At 36.8% G+C, this 16,076-nt stretch overlaps 1 protein-coding gene across 3 annotated transcripts in view; it reads left to right on the top strand.

Annotated features, from left to right (window-relative positions):
- ABH1 (ARM repeat superfamily protein) overlaps window positions 1-16,076 on the top strand; it is a 200,801-nt gene that overhangs the window by 18,298 nt on the left and 166,427 nt on the right. The gene's annotated exons all lie outside the window — the stretch shown is intronic.

The following is a 16,076-nucleotide window of genomic DNA, read 5'->3' as shown; positions in this document are numbered from 1 at the left end:
TGTTACACTGCTGAATTATATTTTCCTAACCAAGCTGTAAATACAGAAGGACAAGTGCGAGCTATCAATGGTGGACCTAGAGGGAATTTTATGTCACTGTTTGTGACTGGTAGTTCTAAGCAGAGTTGCAAGATTCACCAGGTCTTGCCCAGACTTGGTGAGTCCCAAGATGGGTCAAGTGAACTGAGGCCTAGAGATTTGAGAGTTGGGTCCAGCACAAGTTTTGCTTGAGCTTGGCTATGTCGGGCCTGAAATATGTAAAAGGAAGATAAAGAACTGAAAACACTAAAGTTTGAAGCTTTGTTAAAAGTGATGCGCTTATGAAAATTAGAAAAAGATAAAAATATTGAAGTTTGGTTGAAAACAATAAAATTATGAAATGACCTGCACCGTGAAGGTCTACGTGGTCCCAAAGGATGAAGGTCTATGTCATCCCAAAGGCTTTTATTTGGGCTTGGTGGCAGGAGCTCTATCCCTTAACCCTTCCCTGTATCATTATCAAGAGTGCACTAGGGGGCTGACCTTTGACCTTTCTGGGGGTGCTGCTTCTCGTCATTTGCAAGGGGCGGTGCTGCCTTCAGACCCTTTTTCTGGTGTTGAAAAGCAAAAGTATAAGTTGTTTTGGGCCATGTATTATTGAAAAATGATTAAGTGCTAGAGAAAATTTATATATCTCAAAATGTTTTTCCCTTAAAGTCAAATCTGTTTTTGTCTTTATTTAATTGATGTATACTTGTATGTGATCAAGGCAGCTTCTCGTCGATAAATTTCTTGATTTATTGAAGAGCGCATGGTGAAAACTTTGAAATCTTTAGAAATCTCTATCTTTGATGTTTTTCAACTTTCCAAATATGAGTGGGGAATTGGAGTCTGAGTGAAAAACCCACTCGCCGATTCCCAATTGAGTCTATGTCTCATAGCTGTGGTTTAAAGTGTTAGGTAAGTGAGACACTGCAGAGCAAGTGATTAAAACTGTAGAAAGAGAGAGATGGAAGAATATTTGTTAGTTTGTGGAGGAAAATTTACCCAGCTGATGCTAATATTAGTCAAAATCCTATTTCTGAAGCAGGAATTGATTCATTTGGATGGAGTTTGAAAATTGAGAAGTTTGGCTGTCTGAAAATGGGAAATGAAAATAGAAAATTGAGCTAAGGAAAGGTAAAATTGGTCTAAGTGCAAAATAGAGATGAGACTTTTCTTCGTCCCAAGCAAAAATGAGATGAGACTATTCTCTGTCCAAAGAAAAATGGAGATGCGGCTCCTCTTCATACCTAAGGAGAGTCAGATTAAGCACCATCTCATTGCAAATGAGTAAGGAACGCAGATTCTTTCCATCTCAAGTAGGCTGAACAGAGCCCCTTCTCATCTTAATTTGAGTAGGGAGGAAACACCTCCTCAACTCATATTGGGTAAAGCAAAAGGGAGATAAGACATGAAGTTTGATCATAGGGGAAGTATCTTAAAACTCAATTCAAAAGGTCCCAGATTCCAAGTGGTAAGCTCCTATCAATCAGGTTGGAGGCATTGGGCTTCTAAAAATCATTTCAATAACATATATGCAGCCCTTTATGAAACGTGTGAGCCTGATCCCTATGGACAGGCTATAATTTGAATAAGATATGGCCTTAATTAGGCTTCCAAAGTCCACGTCAAGACCTTAAAGAGCCCAGATGTAAGAGGCAGCGAATACAATTACAGTTTGGGACCTTAAAAGCTTATTAGTTAAAGCTCAAAACTTGAGATGGATGTTTCTTAAATTCTGGCTTATCGGCTCAACTGGCTAAACCAGACCCTGTGATTGATGAAACATGTGGATAAAATGGCCCTGAAACTGATCTTTTAACTGACGACTTGCATTGGGGTTTGAGAAAGCCAATATACAAGATGTGTGACACCATATGGGCCCAAGTTAGGGTCAGATCTGGGTGCTAAATCTACTCAAACCCTGTCATGTATTGTGGCGTGTGGGCTGAGAGCATTAATATATGTTTGATATTTGAATTGTGGCGCACCCTATGGGTAATTCAAGACAAATTGGGCCCAGATCTGGGTGCAAGAATCGATGAAAAAAACCCCATGATTAACATGTAGCTTCAACGAGCCAAATCAGAGCTACTTAATGCAGCATGAGCCCTAAAATTCATTGATCTGGGCTCAAAGTTCAAGCTGGAGGCTTTAAGTTGCAACGTGTGAACCCAGTAATTTAAATCAGGCAATAAAAACATTTGATCAGATTCAAATTTAATTGGATCCTGCCCTATAACACGGTGTGTATCATTGAAATTCAAAATCAGGACTTAAATAAACCAAATTTGTGTACTGATTTAGCACAAATTGGGCCCAGATATGGGCATGAAGCTTAATAAAATGAGCCCAAAGGCTAGCGTGTGGCCTTGAGGGATTAACCAGGCCCTGAATATGTAGCATGTGGCCTTGGGGAATGAATTGGACTGGGCCTATACAAGATCCCAATTCAATCTGATTTGGTCAAGGAGGCCTGTGATAAGATGTCTGGACCATTTGGGCCCAATATTCAAATGCACACCCGACTAAACATGGTCTGAATTCCCAGCTTGTAGGCTGGAATCTATTGGCAGGCCTAATTTACAAAATATGTGGCCTCGTAAGGATTATTTTAATGCAAAATGGGGTCAAAATTTGATGCCCTTAAAGAGATAATTGAATTCAATACATGCAGATCCAGGCACAAAAGTTGTTGCAAGCCCTTGCTATTGGAGTATTACCTTGAACTTTATGAATCAAAGTGTTAAATTTAAAATTCTTTGTTAGGTTCTATCCAATGCAAAGGCTTGAAATTCAAATTTCAAAGGGAAATGAATTGAATGCTAAGCCTTCTAGACTCAAAACTCAATGCAATCTCCATTTAATGAAAATTGCAAGCATTTAAAAGTTTAATTGCATTGAGGATTGCCCCCTTAACTAGACATTTACTATGTAAGCAGGACAGTAAGCTGTAATGTCCTATTTCAGGACATTCAATAGTTTCTTCGTGAGTACTGTAATTTTTGATAATATTTTCCATCTTCATTCCTTAATGTTTGAAGATATATTTATACTCAGTATTTCAAAGGGTCGTGACTTATTGTATATATTAATTATATATGATTATATATTATATATTAACAATGTGTTAATATTACTTAAATATAATCATATTATATATTAATAATATGTTAATATTAATTAAATAATATATGATTATTTATTATATATTATATTGATTATATATGATTGTATAATATATATGAATCTTTTATTTAGTATAGATATAATTGTCATACACTATAATACATAAAATAGTTAATATAGGTGTATATATTATTTATAGCATGACAATTAAATATCTAATTATGTATAGATAGATAATAATATTCATATAGTTATATATATATATATAATTAATATTTATAATTATATAATATATAACGAGTTATATTTGTAACTTATAATAATTATAATTTATTCTATATAAATTATCGATTATTAATAGTATACTCCTTATGTATAATTAATTTATATACTGAAATGGGGATATCACAGCCATCCCCTCTCGAATTTGCTTGTCCTCAAGCAAATCATTCATATGCAAGCTTTGTCATAGACATAAAACATACTTGCATTTAAAATACCAAAAAGATTTATGAAATATACATTGAATGAAAACATGAAGCATACACGATGTAGACAGATCATGAAAACACGAAGTGGACACGATGCAGACAGATGAAGACACAGAGCAAACACGATGCAAACACATAAGACACACATTATGCATTTCTTTAATTGTGAACCTGCAACCAAAAAAAAATCATTAGTACACATTATATATAAATCAATCTCCTCATAGGGTGTTTATAGTCTCATCATTTCCTAAATATGGGAGGAGGAACCATAATAGGGTGCCCTGTTACCCAACCAGTGGGCCTCACCGTTCTCCCTCATTATTGTTACCTTCCTCCGATCATCATTTTCAAGAAGGCGCCTTTGTATGATGTACCCTGAGATGTCCCATCATCGAGGCCTTACCCGGTACCCGTAGGCTTTATCCGGTACCTCGCGCGATGTCCCCCAGTCCATTACACCGCAGGCCTTATCTCGACTTGGAGAATCATGATCTTAAGGTGATTCTATCAACTATTTTCCAATAAGAAGTCTTTTAAAGCATAATCTTTGAAATATCAGATAGTTAATCTTGTCATTCAATTATAGGAGGAGAAACCATAATGGGGATATCACACAAGCCTTCATTTTGAAGATCTTTTCATTGCGAATATAGGGCGAAGGTAGAAAATTCAAATTTCCAGGGGTAGATTGGAGGAAAATTTGTTTAATTTACTATGCTTAACTGAGAATAGTAGAGATCTCATCCACCATTTTGGCCTACATCTGCAATTTAATGTTATACTGGTGCATATATCAGTCACTCAGAATCCATCTGCAAGCTGCTATTGTCAAGGAGATTTTATTTCAAAGCAATTGGCACAAAATCCTGATTTTAGGATCTTAGAAGGCCCTTCAACAGAAAATTTAACTTATTTGCAGCTCTGATGTTAACCTTATTTCACCATGATGTGACCTCAGTTCCAAGTTAAGTGCTAGTATTTAACGATACAAATCTTGTTACATGCTTTAGACCCAGGTAGATAACTTCAAACCAGCTTGACATCATAAGATTTAGCATCATTCATTGAGGTTTATTTTCCATTTCTAGAACTATATATCAGACTCGATTATTGCGTCTTTTGGGTCAAACATGGACTGAAATCAAATTGCTATAACTAGTCAGACATTTGGAAGAAAGAAGAAATTACTATTAGTTCTTTAAGTATTTGAAAGTGTAATGAGTCTATTTTCTAGATCTGATATAAATGTCAGAGGGTCTGATTTTAGTATCTCTGGTCATACTAACCTCTGATTTTAAGGTTCACATTTGAAAGACAAAATAAAATCTTAATCATGTTGTTTTCTGCAGGACAAGGGATGGAGAGAAGAGCTGAAAGCATCCCAAATCCAGGACCTCAAGTGAAGTCGAACAGACATGCCAACACATGACAGTATGTAAGATGAGCAAACACCCAAAGGGAGGGGAGGTAGGACTGCAGAAAACACCAAGGCACGAAGGACAACCAAATCCACATTTGATACAGGACCTATGGTGCTGGGTTCAAGCTTCACCTCAACATGGGCAAAGGTGGGTGACACCAACCTTGGGCCATTCGATACAAGGATGACAAGGGACAGACTGTATGGAGATCTCCAGTCCTAGGAGGTCAAGAGGATGATAAAAAATGGCATCATACAGGCCTCTATCTTTCCACCAACACATTAGTGGACTGAATTGGTGTTAGAAATGGCAAAGAATTACAACTTAGCAACAAGAGAAGTTCTTACAACAAAAGGAAATGTGGCAGTTACTCTTGTAGCAGATGCAATTAGGGAGGCAAGGTGGACATTTGAAAGATGAAGAAAGATGCCCTAAAGGAATGTGAGAGCAAAACCAGTCATTATGGTGGCCTCATTAATAAGGAGTTGTTGGCAGGACCTAAGAGAACTCATGCCCAACTTTTCAAGTTGATAGAGACTGTTTTTAAGGAGGATGTGGGGGACTTAATATTAATGTTAAACAGAGTTATGGTTACTCTTTGAGACTTGGATGTTTTATTATATAGAGGTGATACTCAGTGGATATGAAATGTTTGATTGGGCATGGATGTTTGGTAACCATATTGATGAACAATTGAGAACGGTTATAGACACCAAGGCCTTTTACATGACTTCCAACTCAGTTTACATGATGGCATGGATGGGTAGGTATCCCAGCTTATGGTATACCTTGGGGTAGTAAGAAATAAGAAGCGAGAACTCATGTCTTATGGCTGCTATCACTAGTTCCTTCTCCACAAAAGGGATGATTTCAAGATTGCTAATGATGTATTCACCATGCGCGATGTGAGGGTATTACAAAGGAATCCACTTAGGAGGATTACTAAATGGATCAACTGCCTCTGCATGTATTCAGACTTTCTCTTTAACCGTGCATTCCACAAACCTCTTTGGGATGAGTAGTCTCTTCTGTGCAGGTCCAGTAGTGAAGAAGTATGGGTTGTGGTTTATTCGGTTTCCTGAGTTTTACTTACATCTGGATATTGAGGAGTAGAGTTTGCCGAAATAAGCTTCTAGGTTTCCAACTAATAAGCTAGTATTATTGGAGGTGGCTAGACAACTGGTAGCATATGATAGAATCCAAAAGTGCAAACAGAAGCCGAGAGTTTTGTTTTCACTCAATTTAGGGAGTGAAAGTTGTATAACTTTGAAGTGGCAAGGGTAGCCGAGGGAGGGAGCACGTTTCGACCTTTTCCATTAGATTAAGAGAGCATATTGAGCCTAGTACAAGCATATAGCACACAAAGAATTAGCGGGCTAATGCTAGTGATGATATGAAGATAAGGAGAGATCATTCTCTAGGATGCCAATCGTGCTGATAAGAGTGAGCAAGTGGATACAAATACCTGATCAAGTAGAAGATAATCACCCTGACTATGAGAAAGCAATGAGGAGGGTGTTGCTCATGTTGATTGGACAAACAAGAGTGAAGAGAGCTTGGATGCATTAATGATGTATGTCAGAACATTTATTGAGTTTTAGTTGCAAAGGCAAGTAGCTCAATTGCAGGCAATAAGGCTTCCATTGACTTATGAGCTCATGGAGAACATGGTTGAACCCAAGGAAGAATCATTTGGACTGCTGTAGGATATAAGCATTGGTTTTGAGAGTCAACATAGTGAAAGGGGTGGTAGTAGACTTCTACAAGCAAATGAGAAGAAAAGGACGAAAGCTGTCGATCAAGAGTTGCAACAAAAGAAATAGAAACAACCAACAAAGGATAACTCCAAGGCAAGCAATAGAGGAGAGGACACCAGTTCCTGTCGTCAATGAGTCAACAACAAGAAAACATTTTAGTTATGTCCCATTGGATGATGATGATGATGAGCAAGAGGTAAACTCGTCCCCTTAGCATAATGAAGAACATAAGAGGAAGGGAATGAGATTATTGATGTAGAGGCACATTCACAAGATGATGAGGTTCAACCACATGAGGTAGAAATAAATCAAGTAGTCAATCAAGAAGTCTCAGAACAAAACCATGAAGAAGAAAAGGTTGAGGGTGGACTTTTGCAGAGATTATGACATCGACATGGTTACTAAGCCGAATGACAAAACAAGTTACAATTGAGTAACCAGTTGACATTATAGAGGAGATAGAAGAGTTGATGGTGAGAAGAGCAAGATGTCAGCTAAGAGGTTCTATCATGCTAGGTTGGATGTTTTCAGGAACTCACATTGCACAAGTAATAGTCCCAAATATATCAAAGGCAAGGGGAGAGATTGAGCCAAGAAAGTATGACAGAGGAGTATGAATTGGGGCAAACCACCAAAAAACAAGATATTGAGGAAGCCTTGAGAGCCATTCCGGTGTTGGAGGAAAGAAAAGGAGGAGGCGGGAAATAAGAGAAAGTATAAGGTTGAGGGAGAATCTTAGAAAAATAAGGGTTCCACTTTAACAAGCTAATCCATATTATAGTCCTTCTATGATAGGAATTGAAGGGGTTGGATTTGTAGGTCATGTTGCAAAGAGACGGGTGGCAATAGTATATGGAGAAGAAAGCATATTCATCAAGAAGTTTTTGAAGACTTATGATACCATGCTCTCCCTTCAGGAGTGAAGCGAAAGAGTATTGAGGAAGTGTGTGGACTAGTCATCAGGACAAGAAGAAACTCTCTCACATTTACAAGTGCTTATGGTGGTACCATTGCATACATTGATAAAGGATCGAGTAGTAGTTAAGGCACAAGAGGTTGGCTTCATTGCATGGCATCAAGTAGTTACTCACATGTGTGATGTACTTTTAGGCAAGTAGAGCCTTGTTGTTTGATCACAAGGGATACCATTTTGAAGATAGAGAGTGAGATACTTGGGTATGTGAGATCCATGTTGCACTTAGAGATGGATGCCAATCAAAGGATAACTATGAAAGGTCTTCTAGGGAAAGTGAAATAAATAGTCTTTGTGGAAGGGAATCCACCCAGGTATACAACAACCAAGTTTTTGGGTTCATGAATTTATATAATGTAATTGTCTCGAAGAGGTTTTGTTCTACTTATACCGGTGAAGTGAATTACTATGAGTAGTGGCTTGGATTGATGCCAAGTGTTTCCATGGAAATTATTGGTGAGATTGTGTCTAAGTTCATCGAATGTGAAAAAGTAAATGAGGATGAGGAACATAATTCCCAAGGTGATGCGGTGACATAAGCCCACATAGTCCTAAACTTGTTCATTGGTTATTAAATAAATGTTGTATTCTAATTGGCTCGTTCAGTGCTAAGTTGGATAGGCCTACATGGCTTTTTTTGTGATTAGTCCTTGGCTACATTGTAATTTTCTTATTGGTCTGCTAGGTGATGGCTTCTCCTACAAGTGCTCTCATCTCATTGGTCCATAGGTTATTGCACCTTATTTGGTTATGGATTTGAATTTTATTATTGGCCCATGTAGTTGTGCTTAATTGTGATTGGGCGAGCATTTAATGTTTGTAGCTATGGTTTTGGAACCCCAATTAGGGCTTATGCGGATTAATCTTGGCCCTTAATATCAAGCCAAGCTTGGCCATTCATTGTAATTGAAGCCCCTATATAAAGGCTCACTAATGTTATTTGTAGGAGAGTTGTGTTGAAGAATTGTTGCCAATATGGTAGCAAATTTTTCTTTGCTATTCATTATTGTGTTTACATGGTGAATTATTTGGAGTATTGCATCGTTCTTTCACTTCCTTAGAATATATTTCATTCCAATTTGTTAAGTTAAAATTTTCTTAGAGGAGTGTACTTGGATGAAAGTAGTGTAATGTCCCCAATATTAATGTAATAATTAAATTAAATTAATTAATTAATTGGTCCCAAAATTTAAATAATATATTAAATGGACCTTTAATTAGTTACTTCAAGTAATTAATATGGGACCCAAGTTAATAGTTGTATTTGTGGTTCCGATTGATTTAATATTTCTCGAACCTATTTTTATTTTAGTTTCTGTTGGTAAGTGTTGCCGTCGGCTATCTTTGTACACCCTCAGAAAGGTTTCCTTGATGGGTATTTAAGCACGGCTTGTAGGTAGTAGTTGGTATGCATTTTGGATTATTTTCTATGTACTGCGAATTCTTTTTGGAGTTCTTTGTTGTTTGCCATTTCAGAAGTGAAAGACCTTCCCTCTTTGGTTTGTCCGATTTTGGTGGGATTCAACCCTCACCCTATTCTGTCGCCTGTAACACTTCGCTCAGATTTGGCAAATCAGAGCACCATCTATTTGCGAATATTAATTGAATATACTTGTGTTCAATTTTCATTATTTGGATTTCATCTTGTTCATGGTTGTATTGTTCAAACTCACTTCCACTACCCCCACGTCTTCTTTCGTACAACTACACGAGCATGCAGAATCTAGATTGGCACACAGTCATTTCGTAGTAACATCGTACGACCCATCTTGTACGACCCACATCGTATGACCCATCCTATACGGCCCATCTCGTACAACTCACTGTAATACCATATGACCTTACAGTCTTATAATACAATACAACCTCACAGGCTTGCATTCACTTGTCCTCACCGTACATCATTCATGCTCCATTACCAACACCGTACAGTCATACTCCCATATTGTACGACCCTTCATAACAGTATCATATTGCCACTGTACAATAGTTTCTACCATCAACACTAGTTTACGGTTACCTCCATTAGCATCTCTTGTAAATAATCAATTGTAGGGTTGTGAAAGAAGGGAAAACGAAACATTATAGTGGTATTAGAGCTAGTGATTTTGCCAGCCTGTTGGGAGAATGGAGAGCTTTGACTTGGATAACACTGGCTCATTTTTTGGCCAATTTGGAGGGCACATCTGTTAGTCGAATACTCCAAGGATACTTTTGCGTGCCAACTATTGGATGGTCAAGTACAGGATGATAGATACCAAGTGGTTGGTGAAATCATTTACCACAAAGACAAAATCTGCTTGGTACTTGAGACCAAGATGAAGGAAATTTTGGAGGAAGGTACTTGCACAAATATTATTAAACCAATGCTTGATGATCAACTTGATGGAAATTTGGGTTCTACTAGGGACCTTTTGAATAAGCAAGCTCTATAGGTAGTTGTTCAGCCTCCTGGCAATATGGATTCGATTGAGGATTATTTGTAGGAGCAATCTTTACAGTTGGTTGATTATAAAGTCTATTCCCTAGCAACAATCATGATGGATTGCACAGATGAATTTCAAGTTTGGGATCTTGGCGACTCTGGACGAGACAATATTTATATCGGAGTGGTGCAACAAAAGTTTGACGGCAATGTGGTGTTACAAAGGATTGATGTCATTTCACTTGTCTCGCCTGTGCGTTTGATTTGGGACCATGGAGTTGTTGGTGTTTTGTTTGATGATAGATTGCTTGAGGGCAAGTAATCTTTGGGCAGTGAGGATTTGTAATGTCCCCAATTTTAATGTAATAATTAAATTAAATAAATTAATTAATTGGTCCCAAAATTTAAATAATATAATAAAAGGACTTTTAATTAGTTACTTTATTTAATTAATATGGGGCCCAAGTTAATATTTGTATTTTTGGTTCCGATTGATTTAATATATCTTGGACGTATTTTTATTTTAGTTTTCGTTGGTAAGTGTTGCCATCGGCTATCTTTATACACCCTCGGAAAGGTTTCCCCAACGGGTATTTAAGCACGGCTTGTAGGTAGTAGTTGGTATGCATTTTGGATTATTTTCTATGTATTGCGAAATCTTGTTGGAGTTCTTTGTTGTTCGCCATTTCGGAAGTGGAAGACCTTCCCTATTTGGTTTTTCCGGTTTCGGTGGGATTCAACCCTCACCCTATCCTGTTGCCTGTAGCACTTCGCTTGGATTTGGCAAATCGGAGCACCATCTATCTATGAATATTAATTGAATATACTTGTGTTCAATTTTCATTATTTGGATTTCATCTTGTTCATGGTTGTATTGTTCAAACTCATTTCCACTACCCCCACGTCTTCTTTCGTACAACGACATGACCATATCGACTCTAGATTGACACAGTCATTTCGTAGTAACATTGTACGACCCATCCTGTGGCTCACTGTAATACCATACGACCTTACAGGCTTGTAATATCATATGGCCTCACAAGCTTGCATTCACTTGTCCCCCTCACCGTGCATCATCTGTGCTCCATTACCAACACCGTATGGTCATACTCCCATATCATACGACCCTTCATAATAGTATCATATTGCCACTGTACAACAAGTTCTACCATCAACACTAGCGTACGTTCACCGCCATTAGCATCTGTGGTAAATAATCAATAGTAGGGTTGTGAAAGAAGGGGAAATGGAACATTACAAGTAGTTGTGGATGTTTACTTGCATGATTCAAACAATTCCAAGCCACTAGCTTCTTGCTCATTGTAAGTGTGCCTTGTGTGGTTAGCCGATGAATGATAATACTTAACTTCATTTGGTATTTGGATCTTTAGTTTGCACCTATTTGTTGGAATTGAGAAATATTGGTTTGAACATCATTTAAGTATACAATAAAAGCTTGCACTTAGTGGGTGGGGCTGCTGATTAATCTACATCTAGTAGAGTCCCAAGTTATTCACAAGTCCTTGCATTCAAGATTTAAAAGTAGGAATCAAGTTTAAGTTGAGAAATGAAGAGTCTGAAAATTAAAACAATATTTTCATTGCACATTGTGAAGCCAGAACCTTAGAAGTGCATTGTGGAATCTTGAGAAACAACGCGAGTCCTTAAGTGTTTACCAACATAGCAACATCATTTCAACTGAGTGAGTATCCATAGTTAACAGAACCTTGGAGTCATGATCTTACATTGCAAGTTCAGCATGAGAGACGACTTTATTCAAGAGAGGGTTGAATGTTTGATGTTTGACCTGGAAACATCAAATATTTGATTTTGTATGTATGGAATAAAACTCACATAAAAATTACCCTCCCTTAATGGTCATTCTATCAATTACCCTGCAAAAGACATTACATGTTTTGCAGTTACATATCCTTCAAAACATACTGCTATTGCTAGGACCCTGTCTGAATATGCAGAATGCCATTAACCAAGAGTAGAAAAAAAACAAAGAAGGTTGCCCCTTCTTTGGAATGGTTTGCAACAAGAGACAAAATTCTGCTGCTGACTCTGCCTTTGAGATGAGCCTGCCATTAATCATCTCAGAATTTGCAAAACCTCTGAGCGGAAATCAGTCACAAAACGTCCAACCTCATGTTGGATAATAGAATTGTCCTTCCCTGTAGCTAGAGACACACACCGAGATCAACTACCACAATTTTGAGGAAAAATCATCAAACCTTGCAAACTATTGTAGATGAGCAAGATGCCCCCAAAAAAGAGTGCTAGATATCATGATTTAAAGTGAACAAAACATTTTTTTTTTAAAAGAAAAAAGGGTAAAAACCTTGAAACACCAACATAAAGTCTCATGCGAACTTTGCAAATTACAGAAACCGGAAACAATTTTTGAGGAGAAAAATTGACCAAAACCAAATAGATAGCCGGGACAAAATCTGAGACACAGATTAGCACAGAAAACATCTTTTTTGAGGGAAAACAGTAAAACCTTTTCAAAAACCAGAGAGCCCTTCTGAACTGCAGAAATCTTGACTAGGTCATATGGGAGCAAACCTTAAATTTTTAAGGGAAAATTATAAACCCTCCCATAAGGGAGTTATACCCAGACTGGCTATTGCTCTGATACCATGAAATTATCAAAAACAGAATGAAATTTTATTAACAAGACACAAATAAATAGAGATATACAAACACCAAAAATAGCATTAACTGAAGAGCAAGTTGTCCAAATAAAAAGTGACATCTAAAAATAGACCTGATTAAGACAATTAATAAAGAAAGCCTAAATGATCATTAACCAAGGTTCTAGAAGACTGAGCTAAATATAGCAAGAACCTAGCATACTAAGAATATCCTGATAATGGCTTGGTTACCCAACATCATTTTAGAGGATACTCAGTCTGTGCTTGTACTTGGTCACGTACATAAGTTCTGTAGAAAGCATTTGGCTGTTAAAAGTAATGTCCAACCACAGAGGATCTTAGAAGTGTGCTCATGTCACCGAATGTTCTGAAGAGGAGTCATGGTCAAATGACCTGCAGATTATGTCAAGTAGGGTATTTATTAGAATGACCATTAAGGGAGGGTATTAAAGTAATATTGTAATATTTAGTATAATGGTCGCTCATTCAAAGGGCTGTCCTTTGGCATATGTGCCTCATTTGGTGGTCCGCAAAATTGCAAAATAAAGATGGTTTCGGAGTCCTGGTCCCTTTGGAAAGTTGCCTCACAAGTGGCATATTTATAAATTTGTAATTAATTATGTAAGCTATATTATGAGTCTTGGATTTTTTTTTAAAACAACAAAGAAAGAAATCCTAGAACAGGGCATTTCAGAAGCACATCCAAAATGCCCTAATCTGATTGATATCCACCTGGACATGTGGGGCATCATTTTAATACGCTCGTAGCTTATGTTAGATAATTGAAATAGTATAACCAGCAGCTGTTTTGAGTGATCTACTGCCTAGATTGATTGAATTTCACACTCCAATTTGGTGCTCAGCTAGGGTTGACTGAAAAGCTCAGATCCTGCTCTACATGATGTTTCAAATTCATCCGAAAATCGGAAAGACAATGTAGAAATCATCAAATATGATAAGGCAACAATATAACAAATTGAAAATATCATCAAATCCTCCACAAATCTGCACTATTGTGATTCTTGGATGAAATCACACAAAGTGAAAAACAAAAGTTTTCGATCTTGACAAATGTGGAATCTAAGACGGTTTTTGCCTTCCCAAACCTTGAACAAATCAAAGATTTTGTCTTTGGATGCCCTGGATCGAACAAACTGCTTAAATATGAAAAGTAGGTGCAAAAGGTAATTTTGAATGATGAAGATACCTCCTTGGTATATATATTGAAATTGGTCCCTTGGAACCTAAATTATATGCCAAGTATGTAAAATGCTTTTTAAATTTAAGTATTTAAAAAACATTATTGTTAAAGGACATCTTTCATATTAATTATAATAATATTATTAAGTTGTTCTTAAAGTTAGAAAGTGTTAGACATTATATATTATTTGATGTAAAACGAGATTACACTATAATGCCCCATATGGACTCAATGAAACCTTTTGAGATTCAATTGGATGCCTCATGGTATGTTGCGACAGGAGTCATGTTGATGCATCAAAGGAAATCTATGTGTTACTGTTCTGAGATGTTCACCAAAGCTATTCAAGATTATCACACTTATCATAGGCAGTTGTACTGAGTGTAAATGTGGTTAAGAAATATAAATGTTCCTTGTTTGGAAAAGAAGCAAGTATGTTCGATATTTCCAAATGAGATCAGTTTTAAACAAGTCAAATAAAGTAGGAGGGATGTTGAAAGCGCCAATTTCTTCAGCTCTATGTTGTATCATTTAGTTGGAGCCATAGTTCAATAAGTCGTTGAATTACTTACTGACTGATGAGCTAAAGCTGGCTGATAAGATGCAGACGAATTCTTGGGGACTAACTTGCCGCAAAACACAGGAGTTCTGGTGAGTTGTACGGAGAACTCGCTAGCTTGTTGTTGTAAGTAAACAATAGAAGCCTTTATTTTATTTTTTTATTTCTCTCATCCGTACAATGGTTCCTTTGACAAATTTGCATCAGTTTATTGATGACTGGTTAATATTTAAAAATCGTTAAATTATGGAAAAGTGTATGGAACATGAAGGTCCAAGTGGCCCCAAAGGCATTATTTAGGCCTGGGGGGGCTCTGCCCTTGTATGTCCACAAGGGTTACTGCCACTTAACCCTGCTGAAGTCTAGTGCTCCTATACCTTCACTTTGGTTCCAGAAAAAACATTTAATAGAAATATTGGGGCCATTTATCTGCAGTTGGAATTCATAAAATATTAGTATGAGATTGTAATTTATTACCATGTTTAAACTTGCTATCTACAGTCAACTCAATTTTTGATCTATAAGTGAAGGAAAAACTACACTCAACTGATGTAACATTTAGTTTTATGCATCCTTTTAAGTTTGCCAATTTATCTGCATTTTCATTTTGATGTTTGGAAAATTTTTGAAGTTCCTTTAGAGCCCAAGTTTTTGGAATATGATTAGAGCTATTTTTCATGAGGTGTAGCAAGAGAATTATGAGGATGATGACTTTATTGATAAATGCAAGCTTTGGTAGAGTGCTTATGATGTCACTAGAAAGTGGGACTGTCTTTTTATCAAAGACGGTTCTCTAGTAGGGGTCAGCTTAGCATTACAAAAGGTGCAAGTAGAATAAATTTGTTTTGAGAATTCCATACTGAAAAAGGTTTATGCCATTGTGGCATAGGGAAAACAGTGTGTTACAAAAATATAATGTGTTTTGACCAAGTATGCAAAATGATACTTTTAGGTTCATCGAAGGTTGCACATTGTGTATCATAAACAAACCATGAAATTGTAAGCTGGATTGTATCTTCTGTTTCTCGTACATGTATACAAGCTCTTTCTAGTATATCTGATGTGAGCTCAAGTGAAATAGCAGCTGCCATTTTCAAAAAGTGACTAGGCCTATACTGGTCAGGTAATTTAATAATATTTGATCATTTAAATTTATGAAGATATTTAATACAGTTCATAGAAGTAAGTTTGCTGTATGAGGTAGATTGTGTATGCTCTTAGGCATGTTAATATTTAAAAAGTGAAATGGCTGAATTGGCTATTATTATCAGAAAAAAATAAAATTTAATTGAAGACCAGAAAATGAAATAAAGCGTCGTGGGTGGTTGGCTTGTTTCTAATATAATGATTTGTTTGTTTATCTTTAGCATCATCAATGGATTTCATTTCTTCTTGTGATTCTCTCAGCAAGTTATCTTGCGGTGCAAAACAATAGC

The sequence above is a fragment of the Cupressus sempervirens genome, chromosome 9 (assembly GCF_028749045.1).
Source record: "Cupressus sempervirens isolate cs-2001-9-10 chromosome 9, ASM2874904v1, whole genome shotgun sequence".
Classification (NCBI taxonomy): Eukaryota; Viridiplantae; Streptophyta; class Pinopsida; order Cupressales; family Cupressaceae; genus Cupressus; species Cupressus sempervirens.
This window is presented reverse-complemented; position numbering and strand designations above follow the sequence as displayed.